This window comes from Mytilus edulis, chromosome 1, assembly GCF_963676685.1.
Source record: "Mytilus edulis chromosome 1, xbMytEdul2.2, whole genome shotgun sequence".
Lineage (NCBI taxonomy): Eukaryota > Metazoa > Mollusca > Bivalvia > Mytilida > Mytilidae > Mytilus > Mytilus edulis.
The window spans coordinates 25,585,977-25,605,522 of NC_092344.1; the positions used below are offsets into that span (position 1 = coordinate 25,585,977).

Sequence of the window (19,546 nt, forward strand, 5' to 3'; positions counted from 1 at the left end):
GTCCAGTGGACATATTTCATACTAGATAACTTATACAGTAATTCTTTTTATATATATGAAAATTATTGTCCGATCTGATACACGTACCTATAATGTACAGAATTTGGAACAGCTTCAAATATATGGGGTCCGTAGAAACACCGCAAAGGACCGGGTGTGTCTAAACACTGCTAAGGAGTCCTTAGTGCACTAAGGACTGATAACATGCCACTAAGAACTAGATGGAGAGCTGTTACATGCAATTTCTTTTCATATTACGGTAGAAATTGAAATTTAATGCATAAATTTCAAATTTTATAGAAAAATAATAATAAATTAAGGAGATATTCAACATTATTTAGACACGTGCCTGTTTTTCTTTGATATGCCGAAAATCCATGAACCGTTTGACACGTGTCAAATTACATATTAATTGATTACACGGGAATCCTTTTGGTAAAGTTGGATACTAATAAATGAATTGTTGTTGAAGTTTTATTAACAAAAAAATCTGAATGAAGAAGTATTTTCTCAAGTGTATATTTCTTGTAAATAATAAATTTGTCACCAGAGAAATATATCTAATGTCGGATTTTTATTTGATGTTCATATTAATAAGTGACTGAAATACAAATTTTTATAGATATTTAATTCACATTTATATATATTTTTACAAGTACGTGTTGAAGTTTGGATAACCGGCAGATGCTTGTTGCGTTTTCATTAAATTCATCTTGTTATTGGGCTGTGATAAGCCCGGTAGTACCGAAAAATTAATCTAATATTTCGTAGCGTTCTTTGTCTCTTGAACCAATTTTATTTTTCAGGTGGTCGGACACATTATCTATAATGTGTTTTGTACCCGTATCTCTATTCTGTTTATTTTTTCTTGCAAGCGTGCTTTAATGTGGTGACAGGCGACGACGGACATGCGTTTGAACAATAGACTGGTTTGGAGCTGGAACACTTTAGTTTGTTTCTTATGGTGCACTGTTCAAAATTTATTTTCATATATGAAGACATTTTAAGAAATGTATAACTGGACAAAACGAAACCAATAAGATAATGCATTTTTACTACATGCAACACACTAAGTTCATATATGACCCGTTTGAGTAATATATTTCGGGCCTTCAACAGTGAGTAAAGCGCATAGCACATATTCATTATTTCATAAATTATTTCGTACGATATGTTAAGCAAACAATTTGTTAAAAACAATACAAATCGGATTTCCTTCTGACATACTTGCCACAGGCATTTGTCTCAGAAAAAAAATTCCTATATACCTTTTCTGAGACAAGTGCCTGTGATACTTGTTCTTCTTTAAGAAAAGTAGATTTAAAGAAATTATAGTTGAAAATATTTCTGTCGGCTTTTTCTTTTTTTCGCGTGATATATTTAGCTTTAAATATTCTGATTATATTGCATTACAAAAAATAATTATTTACACATCATGTGGTAAAGGCATATTTTCAAGGCATTCATACGAAGCATTCTCTTTCTCTGTCAGAATTATATCTTTAGCTCTAAATTTACACATACTGAAAAAAATTTGTGAATACTGTATTAAAAAGTGTGGAACATTTTTAAAACATTTGTCTCTTTTATATATTTGAAAATGAAACTTAATCTGACTTAAAACCGGGAAATGATTTTTTTAACTTCTTTTACTTTTAGAAGAATAATAAAAAATGTCGAAATATACAAACAAATAAGTACCGTATGAAGCCTTTGTAAACAAATATCAAGCTGGTTGAAAACTAGTGGTTTGGATAAACCCCAAGAACGACACATAATTTTCTCTCTCTCAATTCCATCGTATTGTTTTAGTGAAACCATTTGTATATATACACGCATCTTTGTCGAAATTAAAATAAAAACAAAACACTTATCAATATATATATTTATTTTGTCTTCATATCTCTTACATAACAAGCTGACCACACTCTAACGTATTAGTCATTTAGTAGGCGCACATCAAAGTCGTGCACCTGTGGCAAATAACTTTGTCGGGAAAGAAGTAAAACAAAAACAAAATTATTTGTTCTGTAATCATTTTTCATAAGAACAACACATTTAATTATAAATATTAAGCATACATTTTTTTAGATACAATTGTTTATTACCTAAAATAAAAAGATTATGATTGTTTAATGAATTGTTTTGTCATTTGGCACGTGTCAAACGGTTCATTGATTTTCGGCATATCAAAGAAAAACGGGCACGTGCCTAAATAATGTTGAATATCTTGTTTATTTATGATTATTTTTCTATAAAATTTGAAATTTATGCATGAAATATCAATCTCTAACATAATATGTAAAAATAATACACACAACAGCACTCCTTCTAGTCCTTAGTGGCATTGTATAGTCCTTAGTGCACTAAGGAGTCCTTAGCAGTGTTTAGACGTACCGCAAAGGACCTCCTTAGTGCACTAAGAACAACAATGTGCACTAAGGACCTGATGGAATGATACAACTGTCACAAAGGATATAACATATAGAAATAGACTTTGTAAAAGGAGAAGGTCCGGTAAGACACCTTTTTGGCCCCAAAATATAGCAGTTTTACAAAATTGTTAAAAGTAAACTTTTAGTTATTTTTTGGACAGTAGAATGCTTCTGCTACATAAATATGGGCTGTTTTTGACAATACATGGCACATATATCGGGTACAAGCACCATAAAGTCATGCTAAATTGCAAAAACCATCTGAAAAGTGACATTTTCCGGCATATTTGGTGGATTTTTCATATTTAATTGAGCTTTTAATGACAAAATCAGTGAAAATCTTCCACATACACTAATAGAATCAAATAAAATAGACACTTAAGTGTTTCAAAAGTGGTCAAAATCTTTCGTCAGATGAACCTGAAATTTGAGGCCAAAATCGGTCCTTACCGGACCTACTCCTTTCATAATTTTAAATTATATTTTTTCTAATGTTTTCTCGACACGTGCCTCAAAAAGTTGATTGTCACCTTTAGTATAATCGATAGCAATTCATGTTCGCTCAACCTTGGCCCGTGATCTACTAGTATACTGATTAAACATGTATATGGTATTTCAAATTGTTCTCTATTTTTTTTTCATTTGTTTGTTTTTGCCGTCTTTATTCTGTCTGCTATATTTTTTACTTCTAAATTAATAGCGTATTTTCAACTCTTTTCAGTTTGTGAATTTTTCATCCTTTTAATTTTAAAAAGACAAATAATTGTGAACACTTCACGGAAAAGTGAGGATTGATATTTGGTTGCTTAACGTCCAGTTGCCAATACTTCATTCATTTTTCTAATGTTAAGAACTATGCCATTTATCAATATTTCGATTTGAGCGTTACTGATGAGTCTTGTGTAGACGAAACGCGCGTCTGGCGTACTAAATTATAATCCTGGTACTTTTGATAACTATCACAGCAATGTTTTTAAACATGTTTAGGAAAGGAACATATTTCTGATTCGATGTTTATATACAAATGCATTACAAGTATAAATATGTATAGGTTGATGTTTAGTCCCTTCAATGTTTTAGACTGTAAATAAATTATGACCAATTTATTTCTGACATCTTCTTCATTTTTAACTTTTGTGGATAGGTGTTTCATTGACAGCCGTACCACATCTCCTTTCGCTTATTTTTGTTGTATATATTTTTTAATTCACTTTCCTTGTCTTTTAAAATATATTTATTCCATTATTTTTATTTGATGCCGAAAATAAGAATACGAAGTTATTTGTTAAATGCTATAAATAAGCGAAGTAAAACAACCGTTAATAATTATGTATATGAGCATTACAGGGGCGGATTTAGGCGGGGGCGTGGCGGGCGTCCCCCCCCCCCCCCCCCACCACTAAAATTTGCAAAGCATGGGGTGTCCGGACGTAATAAAGTATCCGACGAAAGCTAATGTCGTCGCATTCAATCTGTCGTAACATTCAAACAAGTATTACTATATAAAACAGTAATTTAACAGAATCATTTAACGTGATTACTAATCAACTGACCTTTTGTTTATTTAAGTTCTATAAACATGTTACACTTCAAAGGAAGGTGTCAAAAGCGGTACTGCGTTTGATGACAAATATCATACATAGGCTTTTAGCAGTTAGAATAAAAATAATTGTGACATTCTAGTTGCAGTTTTAATAAACAATTTCTTTGATAATCGAAGTTCAAAAACATCCCTACATCACTTTACCACGAAGAAGGTGGGAGCCCTACCCGCTATTTGGGTAACCGGTTGGTTATTTCATCATACCAAGAAAGCAGTGTAAGTTAGATTCTTTCTTAAGGAAAGATAAAGATTATGGTTCAAGCGAGAGGTTAGTTTGTTAATTTGACTCATTATTTAATATCTCTGTGACAATACATGATTTCTCACTTGCAACATGTAAATTTTGCCGAAGCATGCACAAACGGTCAAGGCCCAAACCCGTAGGTACTACCGTATTACATGGGATCCCAAGAAAATAAGCACAATGAATTGTTTAAGGATCTCATTTTGATTTTAGTGGTTAGCGGCCATTTTTGTTTGTTTTACAGTATGTAAAAAGTCTAGCACGACCTCCGAAAATAGAACAAAAATAAAAACACGTATCATGAATTGACAAATAAATTGTACCAGTAATCATTTTCGTTTTCAATACCTTATATTGGTCAGATGAGCTATCGTCATTTGCTTCGTCTCACTTTTTTTATATGGAGAATCAGTTTGTGTACTCAGAATTGTTTCTATTCTACTTTTGTTCAGTCCCGTTTTCTGGTAAATATATAGAGGTAGTCAAAGAACAGAAACTAATTGATTTTTTGTTAATTATGGTTAATGTAGATTGTCATTTAAATTATGCGGTTTTAGATTGAAACTTTAATTTCTCGCTCATTTTACCACAAATGTTTCTCGCCACACTTCGCTTGGCAAGATATCTATCTACATTGCACCTACTCTAGAAGAATATTTCAATAACTTTGATAATTTTCACCTCAAAAAATTTTTCGAAATTTTATTCTGCGCCCCCCTAACGTCAAATCATGTATCCGCCCCTGTATTATATCTATTTATAAAATATTTTAAATACAAGCAGACATACCATTTGTGACACCAATTTCATTTATTTCCAAATCTTAAAATCATACATTTCCGTTCTTTAGCGTTTCTTAATAATGGCAGAACGGGCTTAAGAGTCATATGATTAAGTTAACTAAATAATTTAGTTCTCCCACATCATTAGCGGATTTAGGGGGTTAAAGCGAGCCCACCCCCGGTTGAAAATCTTAAAATATTTTTTGTATTAACCATTTCTTGTTTTAATGTTAATATCTTAAATTACTATAATTTGAATATCTAGCACTGAATAGAGTGACACGTTGTCGCTACACTTCTTTAAATATACACAAGTCATAATAACATTGGCCAGAGGGTAACTTGATAATTAGAGGACCAAAGGATTTAATTAAGACAATCCAAGGCTGCCATCTCTATATTTTATTATATATATCTTTATTAGCCTCCCTTAGAGTGATACAACAATTGCAAAACGGGTAGATACGATCTGTAATCAAATAATTAAACTTATAAAATTAATACTTAAAATTTTATTTAGAGTAACCATATGCCGGATGAACAAAAAGTGTGCCATTTCTTGAAAACATATGGTTTGGTATAACATGAAAACTTCTCTAGTGTTTTAAACATTTCTCACATAACCCCTCCCCCAAACCCCCACTTCAAGCTCTGGATCCGCGCCTGCCCATAGTGCTTATTACATTATAAAATAAAATGGTATTCATCTTCAATTGTTGAAATAAAGATGAATTGTTAAAAAAAAAGCATTGACACCAGTTTAAAGTTATCGTTCATAGAAGACAGTTATGATTTATTCTATAATTCTCTTTTTAAAACGTAAAATAATTTTACCTCTTGGAGTTTTTCTATATATTACTTCTGTAATCGGATTTTGAAGAACCCCATGGACACCACATACTCTCAAATGTCTTTCAAGGAATAATGATAGTATGTAAACTCTTGTGTTGTTAGTAAGGAAATGAAATATCAAAAGCATTTGTTTCTCAATTTTAATCTCAAAATAGGGTTCTTTAAATAAAAAAAAAGCTTGCATAGCAATTTCCTTAAAAACTAAATATATATAACAAAGGCAAAGTTTTAAAACACAAAATTTATTTTTTATTTTTCTTTCATAAACTTGAATTTATACCACGCTAAACCGTTAGGTTAACAACCATTGATTAATCAATAAGTAACGATCAAAAGACAATTGTTTATTGGATTAGGTTGATTGAACATGCATATGATGATTCGGGAATCTGCAATAAACCGTTGGTCACGTGGCTAGTGGCAGGCGTTGATTAAAAAGTCATTTAACTTCAAAATTACAAAATCTATTGATACCTTACTTTATAGATTTGAGGTATTTAATCATATCCTCTTATATTCATGTTCGCTGTGATCTTAAAACATCGTTTTAGTGTCCTTAATGCAAAAACTTTTGCGGTATTTGTACACACCGAAATATATGGCCTTATTATTGGTAATATACCATATTAGTGTCACTAATGGCTTAACGTGTTACCAAATTAAAAAGAAGAAATAGACTCAAAACCGCATTTTTAACTTTAGATTTTTTTTTCAATCCCAAAATAGAGAAGAGGTCCGGTATACAGACTTATTAAAAAGTCCAGATGAGAAGTTTAACTTGCTTTTCTATTCCCGGCACTTTTAACTGTTTCTTGACGCATGCAAAAAAAAAAATGCAGTACCTGGTTACAGTTGCGCATTGACAAATTATAATCTTTCGATTAAATGATCTTAAATCTATATGGTCTTAATTTTAAAAGTTATAAAATCTAAATGTGAAGTGATCTAAAATGTTCAATATTAATGAGTATTTTCGCTGTGAAATGAATCTAAGGTCGTCTAAAAGTATATGCATGTGTATTTGACCCGACTACTGACTACATAGTAAACTATTCATTATGTACCTATAAGGGGGGTCTGAGCGGGACTCGGGATTGTCGAGGCGTATTTTTTGTAAACGTGACACATGAAAGTCAAATTATGAGGGAGGGTAGGAGGGGTACTGATCCCGAAACCCCGAGCTTAAAAACACGAAATCCCGAAATCCCGGGCTTAAAAACACGAAATCCAGAGGTACCGAAATTCGAAAAAAGAATTATCGTATCCCGAAAGGGTCAATCCCGAAATCCAGAGCTTGAAAACACCCGATCCCGCAGTCCCGATAAAGGTCCTATCCTCCCTCAAATTATTGTGCCGTGAAAACGCGAAATGAAGTTTAGCGGGACATGGGAAATTACAAAAATAGCAGAATTGTTCACTTACATAGTGTAAGCGGGATGGCATCATGCGAGAATCTAAAAAAATAAGTAGTAACTAAGCGGGATCCGTGAACAAAACCCCCAATGAGACCCCCATTAGTTGTGGCTTATTTTGGGCTTTTTAGTTAGTTTCTTTCCCCTACATTACTTGACCGTTTTTGTAAAACAACAGCACTCGAGGTCTGACAGTATTTTACCAAGAAATGCACAAAATATTCAAAAAGAAGGCCTAGAAAATTTAAATATTGGTATGCACACATACTCCCCTATCAGCACAGACAATTATATTTTTGTAAAGGCGCCAAACTCGTTTCTAATATTTATAATAGAACCGAAAAGAAAATGGAAATGGAAATGGGGAATGTATCAAAGAGATAACAACATGACCAAAGAGCAGATAACAGCCATAGGTCACCAATGGGTCTTCATTGCAACGAGAAAATCCCGGAACCTGAGACTGGGGTGGATCTAGTCATATAAAGGAGGGGTTCCTCACCCAGGACAATTTTTTTTTTTTGGGGGGGGGGGGGGTGTCCAACTACATGTCCCATTCAAATGCATTGATCGTCCAATAAAGAAAGGGGGTTCCAACAAGTCCAACCCTCAGCCCCCCCCCCCCCCTGGATCCGTGCCTGTGAGGCATGCTTTAGCTTGCCATTAAACAAAAATGTATACTTAAGTTGAGTGATAATGGACATGGTTGCATACTAAACTCTTCAATATAAAAAAAAGAAACTAAAATAAAAATCATACAAAGGTCACAAAGGCCATAACTTCTGGCTCCTGGATTAGGAAAAGTGCAAAATGCAGTGAGGATAAAAGCCTTTACTGTAAATTCCTGAAATTACAATTATATAAATAATCTCACATCTTTGTGCATTTCTTGAAATTGGTCATATTAATAAATGCATGCAATATTTTCAGAAAATTTCAATATATAGGCTTTTAAAAGTCAATCGTGTGCATGATTATCAATGATTATACTCGCACAATTAACACATGTGGTTCTCAAAACTCAGAGGTGTCTATGAAGATCCGATAGTGCGTGGCTCTTTTTTTAAACTTAATAAACAATTTGCCAAACTAAGGAGGAAAAAGAAAAGAGAATTTAGAGAAAATATTTTGGACCGTTTAAGCAATCTAGAATCAGAAAATCCAAAGGATTATTGGAACCTTGTCAATCAACTCCGTCTTGAAAATAATTCAGAAACTAAAAACAACATAGATGGTGACATTTGGTATAAATATTTCTCTGACTTGTCATCCATTCCTGAAAATGAACACATAAAGTCCAAGATAAAAGAGATAAAGAGTAAACTTGAACTATTAGAAAAGAAAAACTTTGGATTCAGTGAGATTGACTTTAAAATCACCCCTGGTGAACTCCAAAAAGCCCTGAGGCAATTAAAATCTGGGAAAAGTCCAGGTCTAGACACTATTACAAATGAAATGTTAAAAGTTTCACAGAGTTATATGCAAGATTGCTTACTAAAACTTTTTAATGCCATTCTTCTATCTGGCATTTATCCCAGTAATTGGTCTGAGAGCTACATTACTCCTATATTCAAATCTGATAACCCGCAGAACCCTGAAAATTACAGAGGTATTGCCATCAATAATAGTCTTGGCAAACTTTTCAATACCATTCTGTATAACAGACTTGATAAATTTTTATCTGATAATAATATCATAAACAAAACTCAAATTGGTTTTTCTAAGAAAGCTCGCACTTCGGATCACATTTTTGTACTAAAATGTCTCATAGAAAAATATGTTAAAAGAGGCAAAGGTAAATTGTATGTATGTTTTGTAGATTTTCGCAAGGCCTTTGACAAGGTTATTCATATTGGTATATTATACAAATTATTACAGCATACAAATAATGGTATTTTTTATAACATTTTGAAATCTATGTATAGTAACGACAAAGTGTGTGTTAAAGTAGAAGACAAAATAACTGATTTTTTTAGATATAATGTTGGTGTACGACAAGGTGACGTTTTGAGTCCCACATTGTTTAAACTGTTTATTAATGATTTGCCAGATATATTATCTAACAATTATGATGATGTCAATTTAAATGATGAAAAGATACCATGTCTACTTTATGCTGATGATCTTGTATTAATATCTGACTCAAAAGAAGGGCTTCAGAAGAGACTTGATACTTTGTGCACATTCTGCAAAGATTGGTGTATGGAAATAAATGTGAAGAAAACCAAGATTATAATATTCAATAGGAGTGGTAGACTCCTTAATGAAAGTTTTAATGTAGGAAATAATTCTATTGAATGTGTTAAACAATACAAATATCTTGGCATAGTCATCCAAAATACTGGAAACTTTAATGAAGCCAGGAAACAATTATTCCAAAAAGGTCAAAAGGCCAGTTTTAAACTTTATAAAGATTTGAAATCATCTAATCCTCCTATTAAAACTCTTTTGCATTTATTTGATCACTGTATACAGCCAATTGTAACTTATGGTTGTGAAAATTGGGGTGTTATTAACATTACTTCTAAAAGGAAAAATTTGTCCCTTTATGACATATTTAAAGATTGGGAGTTTGAGAAGCTAAATTTAAAATTTTGTAAATATATTATTGGTGTTACAAAGATGTGCACAAATGTAGCAGTCCTGTCTGAATTGGGTAGATATCCTCTTTATATAAATTTGCTAACACATATGTTTATGTATTGGCATAGACTAGAGAATTCTCCATCTGATTTATTGAAAAATGCTTATGCTGAGTTAAAAATGATAGAAAGTAAAGGTCAAACCAGTTCCAATAATTCATGGCTCTCTAATATCATTTTCTACAGTGAAAAATTGGGTATTGACCTAAATATATGTAAAAATCTAGGAAAAAATAAATTTAAAAACTTATTGAAAAAACAGCTCAAATCAAATTTTCAAAATGATTGGGAGAAAATGTGAGATTTTTATTTACAGAATCAAGGCAAATTGGACACTTATTTTTCATTCAAAAAGTCATTTGACTATGAAAATTATTTAGATTTAAAGCACCCACAAAAACATTTATTAACAAAATACAGACTTAGCAATCACTGTTTTAAAGAATAGAAACTGGCAGACATGAACGAATTACCAATGTATGTGGTAAATATGAAATATTACCTCGACATGAGAGGATATGTTTATATTGTAATACAAATTGTATTGAAAATGAAATGCACTTTCTTCTGGAATGCCCTATTTACAATAACCTCAGAAGAGATATCACTGATTATATAAAAAAATACCCCAGTTTAGATAGTTTAAATATAAATGATCTTTTTTCATGGATCATGATTAATGAAGATAGCAGATTTCTATCTATTTTATGTGCATACCTGGATAAAGGCCTGCAACTAAGAAAATCAGAAAATTAGTTAGATACTCTAAAATATATCAAAATTATCTCCCCTTGACCACTGATCCTTTCTTCATGCATTTGAATTTCAATTATTATTTTATGTTTCTTTAATCACTCTGTAATGTTTATGTCATGTTGTAATTAATGTTATGCTCTTAATGGGCCCTTTAATTTGGAAAATAAAAATATTGTATTGTAAAAAAAATATTGTATGCTATTTATGACAACATTTTAATCAAGTATAAATTTACAAAATTTGTTTAGAACTATATGATTTTTAGGTTTTTAAGCATAGATATAGTAGGTCAGGATCTGCGAACTCTCACTGACTGACTGAGCACATGAATTCAACACTAGTTTTTTGGTGATGTTGGTGTTGCTTAGTGTTTTGTTTTGTTTTTCTTTTCTGCATCTTATGTTTTGCCTTGGCATTGTCAGTTTCTCTTTCATTGCCTTTGTTTTCTTTTGTTATGTTAAATAACAAGTCACAAGAGAGAAAAACAATAAAAATATGTGAAAAAATGGCTTAGTTCAGTATATATTAAGGAAAGAGATCTATAACAAATAGCTAAATAAGAAAAAAGAAAATTCCTTTTCTACAGTCAATTGTCTGATAATCTAGAAGATAGCCTGATTTGGTCTAATTCTCCTGAATTCTAGCAGGTACTTTATTCCAACTTTTTTAATTCAAACAAACCATGTCTTAGATAGTCTTGGAATTAGAATACATTAATCATAAAATTTTCATAATACTTTGGTGAATTATCTATTGATATAATCATGATAATTAAGCTCCTTTTTAATTTTTAGGGATTTTAAATTTTTGATTTAAAGTTAGGGATTTTATTCATAAAAGGGGGGATTTTTCCAGTACGTATACTATTAATAATGCTTTGAGCAATTTTCATGAAACTTGGTGAATTATTTTTGTATAACATAAACATGATAATTTTCCTTTTAATTTAAAAAAAAATCTGATTTATGTCATTGTACTATCATGACTTGGGATTAGGATAGTCTCAAGAATGCTTTCACAAATTTTTATGAAACTTTGGTGAATTGTTTTTATATCTTGACAAACTCCCTTTTTAGCTCACCTGACCTGAAAGGTCAAGTGAGCTTTTCTCATCACTTGGCGTCCGTCGTCCGTCGTCCGTAAACTTTTACCTCTGAAACTACTGGGCCAAATTCTACCACTGGGCCAAATTCTACCAAACTTGGCCACAATCATCCTTGGGATATCTAGATTAAAAAATGTGTGGCGAGACCCGTCAAACCAACCAAGATGGCCGCCATGGCTAAAAATAGAACATAGGGGTAAAATGCAGTTTTTGACTTATAACTCAAAAACCAAAGCATTTAGAGCAAATCTGACAGGGGTAAAATTGTTTATCAGGTGAAGATCTATCTGCCCTGAAATTTTCAGATGAATCGGACAACCTGTTGTTGAATTGCTGCCCCTGAAATGGTTATTTTAAGGAAATTTTGCAGTTTTTGGTTATTATCTTGAATACTATTATAGATAGAGATAAACTGTAAACAGCAATAATGTTCAGCAGAGTAAGACCTACAAATAAGTCAACAAGACCAAAATTGCCAGTCGACCCCTTAAGGAGTTATTGCCCTTTATAGTCAATTTTTAACAACTTTTCATCATTTTTTGTAACTTTTCTAAAAATCTTCTTCTCTAAAACTACTTTGCCAAATTTAATCAAACTTGGCGACAATTATCATTGTGGTTTATAGTTTAAAAAATGTGTCCGATGACCCAGCCTACCAAACAAAGTGGCCGACATGGCTAAAATTAGAACATAGTGGTAAAATGCAGTTTTTGCTTTATATCTTTGAAACCAAGACATTTAGGGCAAATCTTTCAAGATTTTAATGTCCATCAGAATAAGATATATCCCCTCACAAATTTTCAGTTGAATCGGACAACCTGTTGTTGGGTTGCTGCCCTTAAATTGGTTATTTTAAGAAAATTTTGCAGTTTTTGGTTATTATCTTGAATACTATTATAGATAGAGATAAACTGTAAACAGCAATAATGTTCAACGAAGTAAGATCTACAAATAAGTCAGGATGATCAAAATTGTTAGAGGACCCCCTAAGGAGTTATTGCCCTTTAGAGTCAATATTAAACAACTTTTCCTCATTTTTGTAACTTGTATAAAAATCTTTTCTAAAACTACTTGGCCAAATTTAACCAAACTTGGCCACAATCATAATACTAGGGTATCTATTTTTAAAAAGAGTGTCTAATGACCCCGCCTACCAACAAAGATGGCAGACATCAGTAAACACATTAACAGGTGAGCGACACAGGCTCTTGAGAGCCTCTAGTTATTATTATGACCCAAAGTGGAGGGGCATAATGTTTAACACTTGTCAGATCGTTTGTCCGTCTGTCCCAAAGTTGTTTTTAGCTCACCTGGCCCGAAGGGCCAAGTGAGCTTTTCTCATCACTTGGCGTCCGTCGTCGTCCGTCGTCGTCTGTCGTCGTTAACTTTTACAAAAATCTTCTCCTCTGAAACTACTTAGCCAAATTAAACCAAACTTGGCCACAATCATCATTGGGGTATCTAGTTTTAAAAATGTGTGGCGTGACCCGGCCAACCAACCAAGATGGCCGCCATGGCTAAAAATAGAACATAGGGGTAAAATGCAGTTTTTGGCTTATTACTCAAAAACCAAAGCATTTAGAGCAAATCTGACAGGGGTAAAATTGTTTATCATGTCAAGATCTATCTGCCCTCAAATTTTCAGATGAATCCGACAACACGTTATTGCGTTGCTGCCCCTGAACTGGTAATTTTAGGGAATTTTTGCTGTTTTGGCTATTATCTTGAATATTATTATAGATAGAGATAAACTGTAAACAGCAATAATGTTCAGCAAAGTAAGATTTACATATAAGTCAACATTACCAAAATGGTCAGTCGACCCCTTAAGGAGTTATTGCCCTTTATAGTCAATTTTTAACAACTTTTCATCATTTTTTGTAACTTTTCTAAAAATCTTCTTCTCTAAAACTACTTTGCCAAATTTAATCAAACTTGGCAACAATTATCATTGTGGTTTATAGTTTAAAAAATGTGTCCGATGACCCAGCCTACCAAACAAAGTGGCCGACATGGCTAAAATTAGAACATAGTGGTAAAATGCAGTTTTTGCTTTATATCTTTGAAACCAAGACATTTAGGGCAAATCTTTCAAGATTTTAATGTCCATCAGAATAAGATATATCCCCTCACAAATTTTCAGTTGAATCGGACAACCTGTTGTTGGGTTGCTGCCCTTAAATTGGTTATTTTAAGAAAATTTTGCAGTTTTTGGTTATTATCTTGAATACTATTATAGATAGAGATAAACTGTAAACAGCAATAATGTTCAACGAAGTAAGATCTACAAATAAGTCAGGATGATCAAAATTGTTAGAGGACCCCCTAAGGAGTTATTGCCCTTTAGAGTCAATATTAAACAACTTTTCCTCATTTTTGTAACTTGTATAAAAATCTTTTCTAAAACTACTTGGCCAAATTTAACCAAACTTGGCCACAATCATAATACTAGGGTATCTATTTTTAAAAAGAGTGTCTAATGACCCCGCCTACCAACAAAGATGGCAGACATCAGTAAACACATTAACAGGTGAGCGACACAGGCTCTTGAGAGCCTCTAGTTATTATTATGACCCAAAGTGGAGGGGCATAATGTTTAACACTTGTCAGATCGTTTGTCCGTCTGTCCCAAAGTTGTTTTTAGCTCACCTGGCCCGAAGGGCCAAGTGAGCTTTTCTCATCACTTGGCGTCCGTCGTCGTCCGTCGTCGTCTGTCGTCGTTAACTTTTACAAAAATCTTCTCCTCTGAAACTACTTAGCCAAATTAAACCAAACTTGGCCACAATCATCATTGGGGTATCTAGTTTAAAAAATGTGTGGCGTGACCCGGCCAACCAACCAAGATGGCCGCCATGGCTAAAAATAGAACATAGGGGTAAAATGCAGTTTTTGGCTTATTACTCAAAAACCAAAGCATTTAGAGCAAATCTGACAGGGGTAAAATTGTTTATCATGTCAAGATCTATCTGCCCTCAAATTTTCAGATGAATCCGACAACACGTTATTGCGTTGCTGCCCCTGAACTGGTAATTTTAGGGAATTTTTGCTGTTTTGGCTATTATCTTGAATATTATTATAGATAGAGATAAACTGTAAACAGCAATAATGTTCAGCAAAGTAAGATTTACATATAAGTCAACATTACCAAAATGGTCAGTTGACCCCTTTAGGAGTTATTGACCTTTATAGTCAATTTTTAACCATTTTTCGTAAATCTTAGTTATCTTTTACAAAAATATTCTCCTCTGAAACTACTGGGCCAAATTAATCCAAACTTGGCCACAATCATCTTTGGGATATCTAGTTTAAAAAATGTGTGGCGTGACCCGGCCAACCAACCAAGATGGCCGCCATGGCTAAAAATAGAACATAGGGGTAAAATGCAGTTTTTGGCTTATAACTCAAAAACCAAAGCATTTAGAGCAAATCTGACATGTGGTTAAAGTGTTTATCAGGTCAAGATCTATCTGTCCTGAAATTTTCAGATGACTCGGACAACCTGTTGTTGGGTTGCTGCCCCTGAATTGGTAATTCTAAGGAAATTTTGCTGTTTTTGGTTATTATCTTGAATATTATTATAGATAGAGATAAACTGTAAACAGCAATTAAGTTCAGCAAAGTAAGATATACAAATAAGTCATCATGACCAAAATGGTCAGTTGACCCTTGAAGGAGTTATTGCCCTTTATAGTCAATTTTTAACCATTTTTTCGTAAATCTTAGTAATCTTTTACAAAAGTCTTCTTCTCTGAAACTACTGGGCCAAATTAAACTAAACTTGGCCACAATCATCAGTGGGGTAACTTGTTTAAAAAATGTGTGGCGTGACCTGGCCAATCAACCAAAATGGCTGCCACAGCTAATAATAGAACATAGGGGTAAAATGCAGTTTTTGGCTTATAACTCAAAAACCGAAGCATTAAGAGAAAATCTGACAGGGTTTAATTGTTTATTAGGTCAAGATCTATCTGCCCTGATGTTTTCACATGGATCGGACAACCCGTTGTTAGGTTACTGTCCTGAATTGGTAATTTTAAGGAAATTTTGCCGTTTTTTGTTATTATCTTGAATATTATTATAGATAGAGATAAACTGTATACAGCAATAACGTTCAGCAAAATAAGATCTACAAATAAGTTTACATGACCAAAATAGTCAATTGACCCCTTAAGGAGTTATTGCCCTTTATAGTTAATTTTTAACATTTTTCATAAATTTTTGTAAATTTTTAGAAAATATTTTCCACTGTTATTACTGGGCCAAGTTCATTATAGATAGAGATAATTGTAGCAACAAGAATGCTCAGTAAAGTAAGATCTACAAACACATCACTATCACCAAAACACAATTATGTCATGAATTTATCCGTGTCCATTGTTTAATATGCACAAGACCAAGGTGAGCGACACAGGCTCTTTAGAGCCTCTAGTTTGTTCTCTTACAGTACTTTAGTTTGCCTCAACCAAATTCAATTTAACTTTTACAAAAGCTTGTTATCACAATTCTCAGATCAAGTTTGAATTTTGGTGATGTCAGTGTTACTGTACTAGAGTATCAGAGTTATGCCCCTTTAGAAATGGGGAAATATGCTGAATTTTTGGTTTCCTGTTCTCTAAAATTTAGTTTGTCTCAACCAAATGTTATGAAATCAATACACAATGCTTATCATCACAAAATACAGATTAAGTTTGAATTTTGGTAGTTTCTCTTTTACTAAATTCTATAGTTATGTTCTTTAAAAATGGAAAAAATTGTTTCGGCCTTCTAACTTAAGTTTTCCTCAACCAAATTTTATTAAACTTTAAAAAAATACTTTTTATCATAATTTTAATCAGATCAATTTCAAATTTTGGTAGTAAAACTTTTACCGTTCTTCAGTTATGTTCCTTTAAAACTTTGAATAATATGCAAGCTGGAGTATCATTCCCTATTTATCATGTATATTTTTTATAAGATGCAGAGTTAAGGAACTTTAGTTGTTGCAAAGTTATTTTAAAATTGTCCATTTTCAAAAACTTTGAAAGGTTTTTAGAAATTTATGTATTTGTTAAAAAAATCGCAGCCTTAAACTTATAGTCACTTGAGATATATATCTATAAATGGAGCCAAATTATATACATGTTTTATGTCAAAAAATACCACTGTTTTTGCATGTTTTGTTTTTTTTTGGAGGGCAGGGGTCTTATTTGCACAGTGCTCATAGTTTTTTAGTCGATCATTAAAATTCATTTAAAGCTTAAAGACCAGCTATAAGGGCAAGAAGCTTATCAAGCACTCACGGTTTAGATTTTTATTAAACACACATTAATATACATAATGTACATTAAACAAAAAAAAAATATTGATGCAAGATGTCATTCAACTTTTACTCTTTTATGTATAGGACAAGAACTATAGAAGATACAGAGAAATTATATACAGCAGAAATGATAGGCAATGTAAAATTTGCAGAAGCCAACTAAACCTAAATGGTAAGGCACCTTTTAATATAAAAAAGTTATTGAACTTGAAAGATGATTACTAGTATCATGATTACTATAAAAATTAAAAGATGTGGTATATTAAATATGAAAACTATCATGGCTTTGAGAAAGCAATTGTAGGCCTGTTACGACCTTCAATAATGAGAAAATCCATACCCTATACTATAGTCAAAGTAGGCAGCTATAAAAGACCTAAAGATGAAACATTGAAACAATCCAAACTGTAAAACTAATTGCCTAGTTTATAACAAAATAAATTACAAAAAATAAATATGACCGGTATGAAACAACAACAACAACAACCACTAAATTTTAGTGTCAGACTAAACTGACAAAAGCTACAGGCTCTGAACTTTGGACAGGCACAATAGGAATATGGCAAGGTTATATAAAAATAAGATGTGGTATGATTGCCAATAAGACAACTCTCCACCAGACAACCAATGATGTAAATTTCCTGCAAACACGGACTTGACTTCTGTAAATCAACTAATTTTTCGTGAATACTTTATTTGGCATTTTATACTTTCTAGTCTACATCGCAGTTATTTATTTTTCTCGAGTTCAAGTTTACTTAATGTATTTTAATAAGGAAAGATACACATGAAAAACATTTATTGCTGTTTCCCTCTCCATTTATAACATTTTATTTGTTTATTTTGTGTATTTATAGGTGATCAGACATCTTGGTTTTCATGATCAATAGGTCATTACTGAAGAGGAAACTTAAAGTTGAAATTTATTTACATAGTGCATAATTGGATTAATTTGAAATGGAATGTGTGCTTTCCTGCAAAAAAGAAATAGGAAATTTCAACATTATCACATGATAATGTCCATAAACAAAATGGAGTTCTATCATAGATACACAAAAACACTATTGCATAAAAGCAACAACATATCTTAATCAAAAGAAAGGAGAATGCTGAACAAATACTATTTTGTTGTTGAAAAAAGGAACACCAGTTTTATCCACTCATTTACATCGCTCCCTCATATCAAATATACAGAAGAAGATCATTGAAGAACAATTTGCAAAAATGATTTCTCTTAGAATTGAAGGGAATTGTTTAGTGAATGGAATAATGTATTCGCTGAATTCTTACGTAGTGGATTGAATAACTGTATACAAGCTGAAACAGAAGAAATTCTAATTTAAAATAACACGAAAAGTGTTTATTTTATTATTTAATCTGCAAATATATAAACAAATTCTTTAGAACACCACAAATGGTATGACATTCAAATTGGTTGCTTATTAATGTATCGCATTGAAACAATTACAAAGAAAATAGAAGCATTTGCTCCAAAAAAAATATAAATCAAAGTTAAATTTATATAAAAAGTATAAACAATACCTAGATCTAAACAGTCAGACTGTATTATTTTCAATGTCATTAAAATGTTGAGTCAAACATTTATTAAAGTTTTAAATATCATTTGCATCAATTATACAGTCTTGTAATAATTATATTCATACTGTTTGTATACATGGTGTAGTGAAGAAATGTTTAACAAGTAAAAATAAGGGAAAACATTTCCTTAAGGGAAATTTGATGTTCAGAAATTTCCTTGGAGGAAATTTGAAGAACAATGATTTCCCTAGAGGAAATTTGTTGTCTTGAATTTTCCTCCAAGGAAAAGTGTTTGTCAAAAATTTCCTCACAGGAAAAAGTATTTCCTCCAAGGAAAATTTGAAGCTACAAATTTCCTCACAGGAAAAAGTATTTCCTCCAAGGAAAATTTGAAGCTGCAAATTTCCTCAAAGGAAAAAGAATTTCCTCTAAGGAAAAAGAATTTCCTCTAAGGAAATAGAATTTCCTCAAAGGAAATTATTATGCAGCAAATTCCCTAAGGGAAATCTTTTTCCCTTGAGGAAAAAACAATTTCCCTTGAGGAAAAATCTTTTTCCTTCAGGGAAATTTGATTTCCCTTGAGGAAAAGTACTTTTCCTCTGAGGAAATTGTTGAAAAAAGGGGCATAACTTTTTCAACAGTGGTGCTAGATCCAAAAAATTTTAGGACAAATATCAGAGAACCAATACCAACCAAGTTATCAACTTTGTTTTGACTTAACTCCAAAAATTAAGGTGACAACTTTTGCACTCAGCGGAATTGCAAACTTGTCCCGGAGACTGTTACAAGTTAAAAAATTCCGGTAAAGTCAATGATATCAAACAGATGTACAATGGTATATCAAATTGGGTAATATTGCATTTAGTTTTTATAAAAG

General features: G+C 32.2%; 1 protein-coding gene and 1 long non-coding RNA gene across 2 annotated transcripts in view; both read left to right on the forward strand.

The window, feature by feature from the left end:
- LOC139519311 (uncharacterized) overlaps nt 1-19,546 on the forward strand; it is a 68,492-nt gene that overhangs the window by 12,451 nt on the left and 36,495 nt on the right. The window lies entirely within an intron of this gene.
- Nucleotides 7,245-18,753, forward strand: LOC139528628 (uncharacterized). The gene is made up of 3 exons (XR_011665650.1): nt 7,245-7,582; nt 17,215-17,302; nt 17,988-18,753. It is a non-coding gene; the product is annotated as an uncharacterized lncRNA (long non-coding RNA).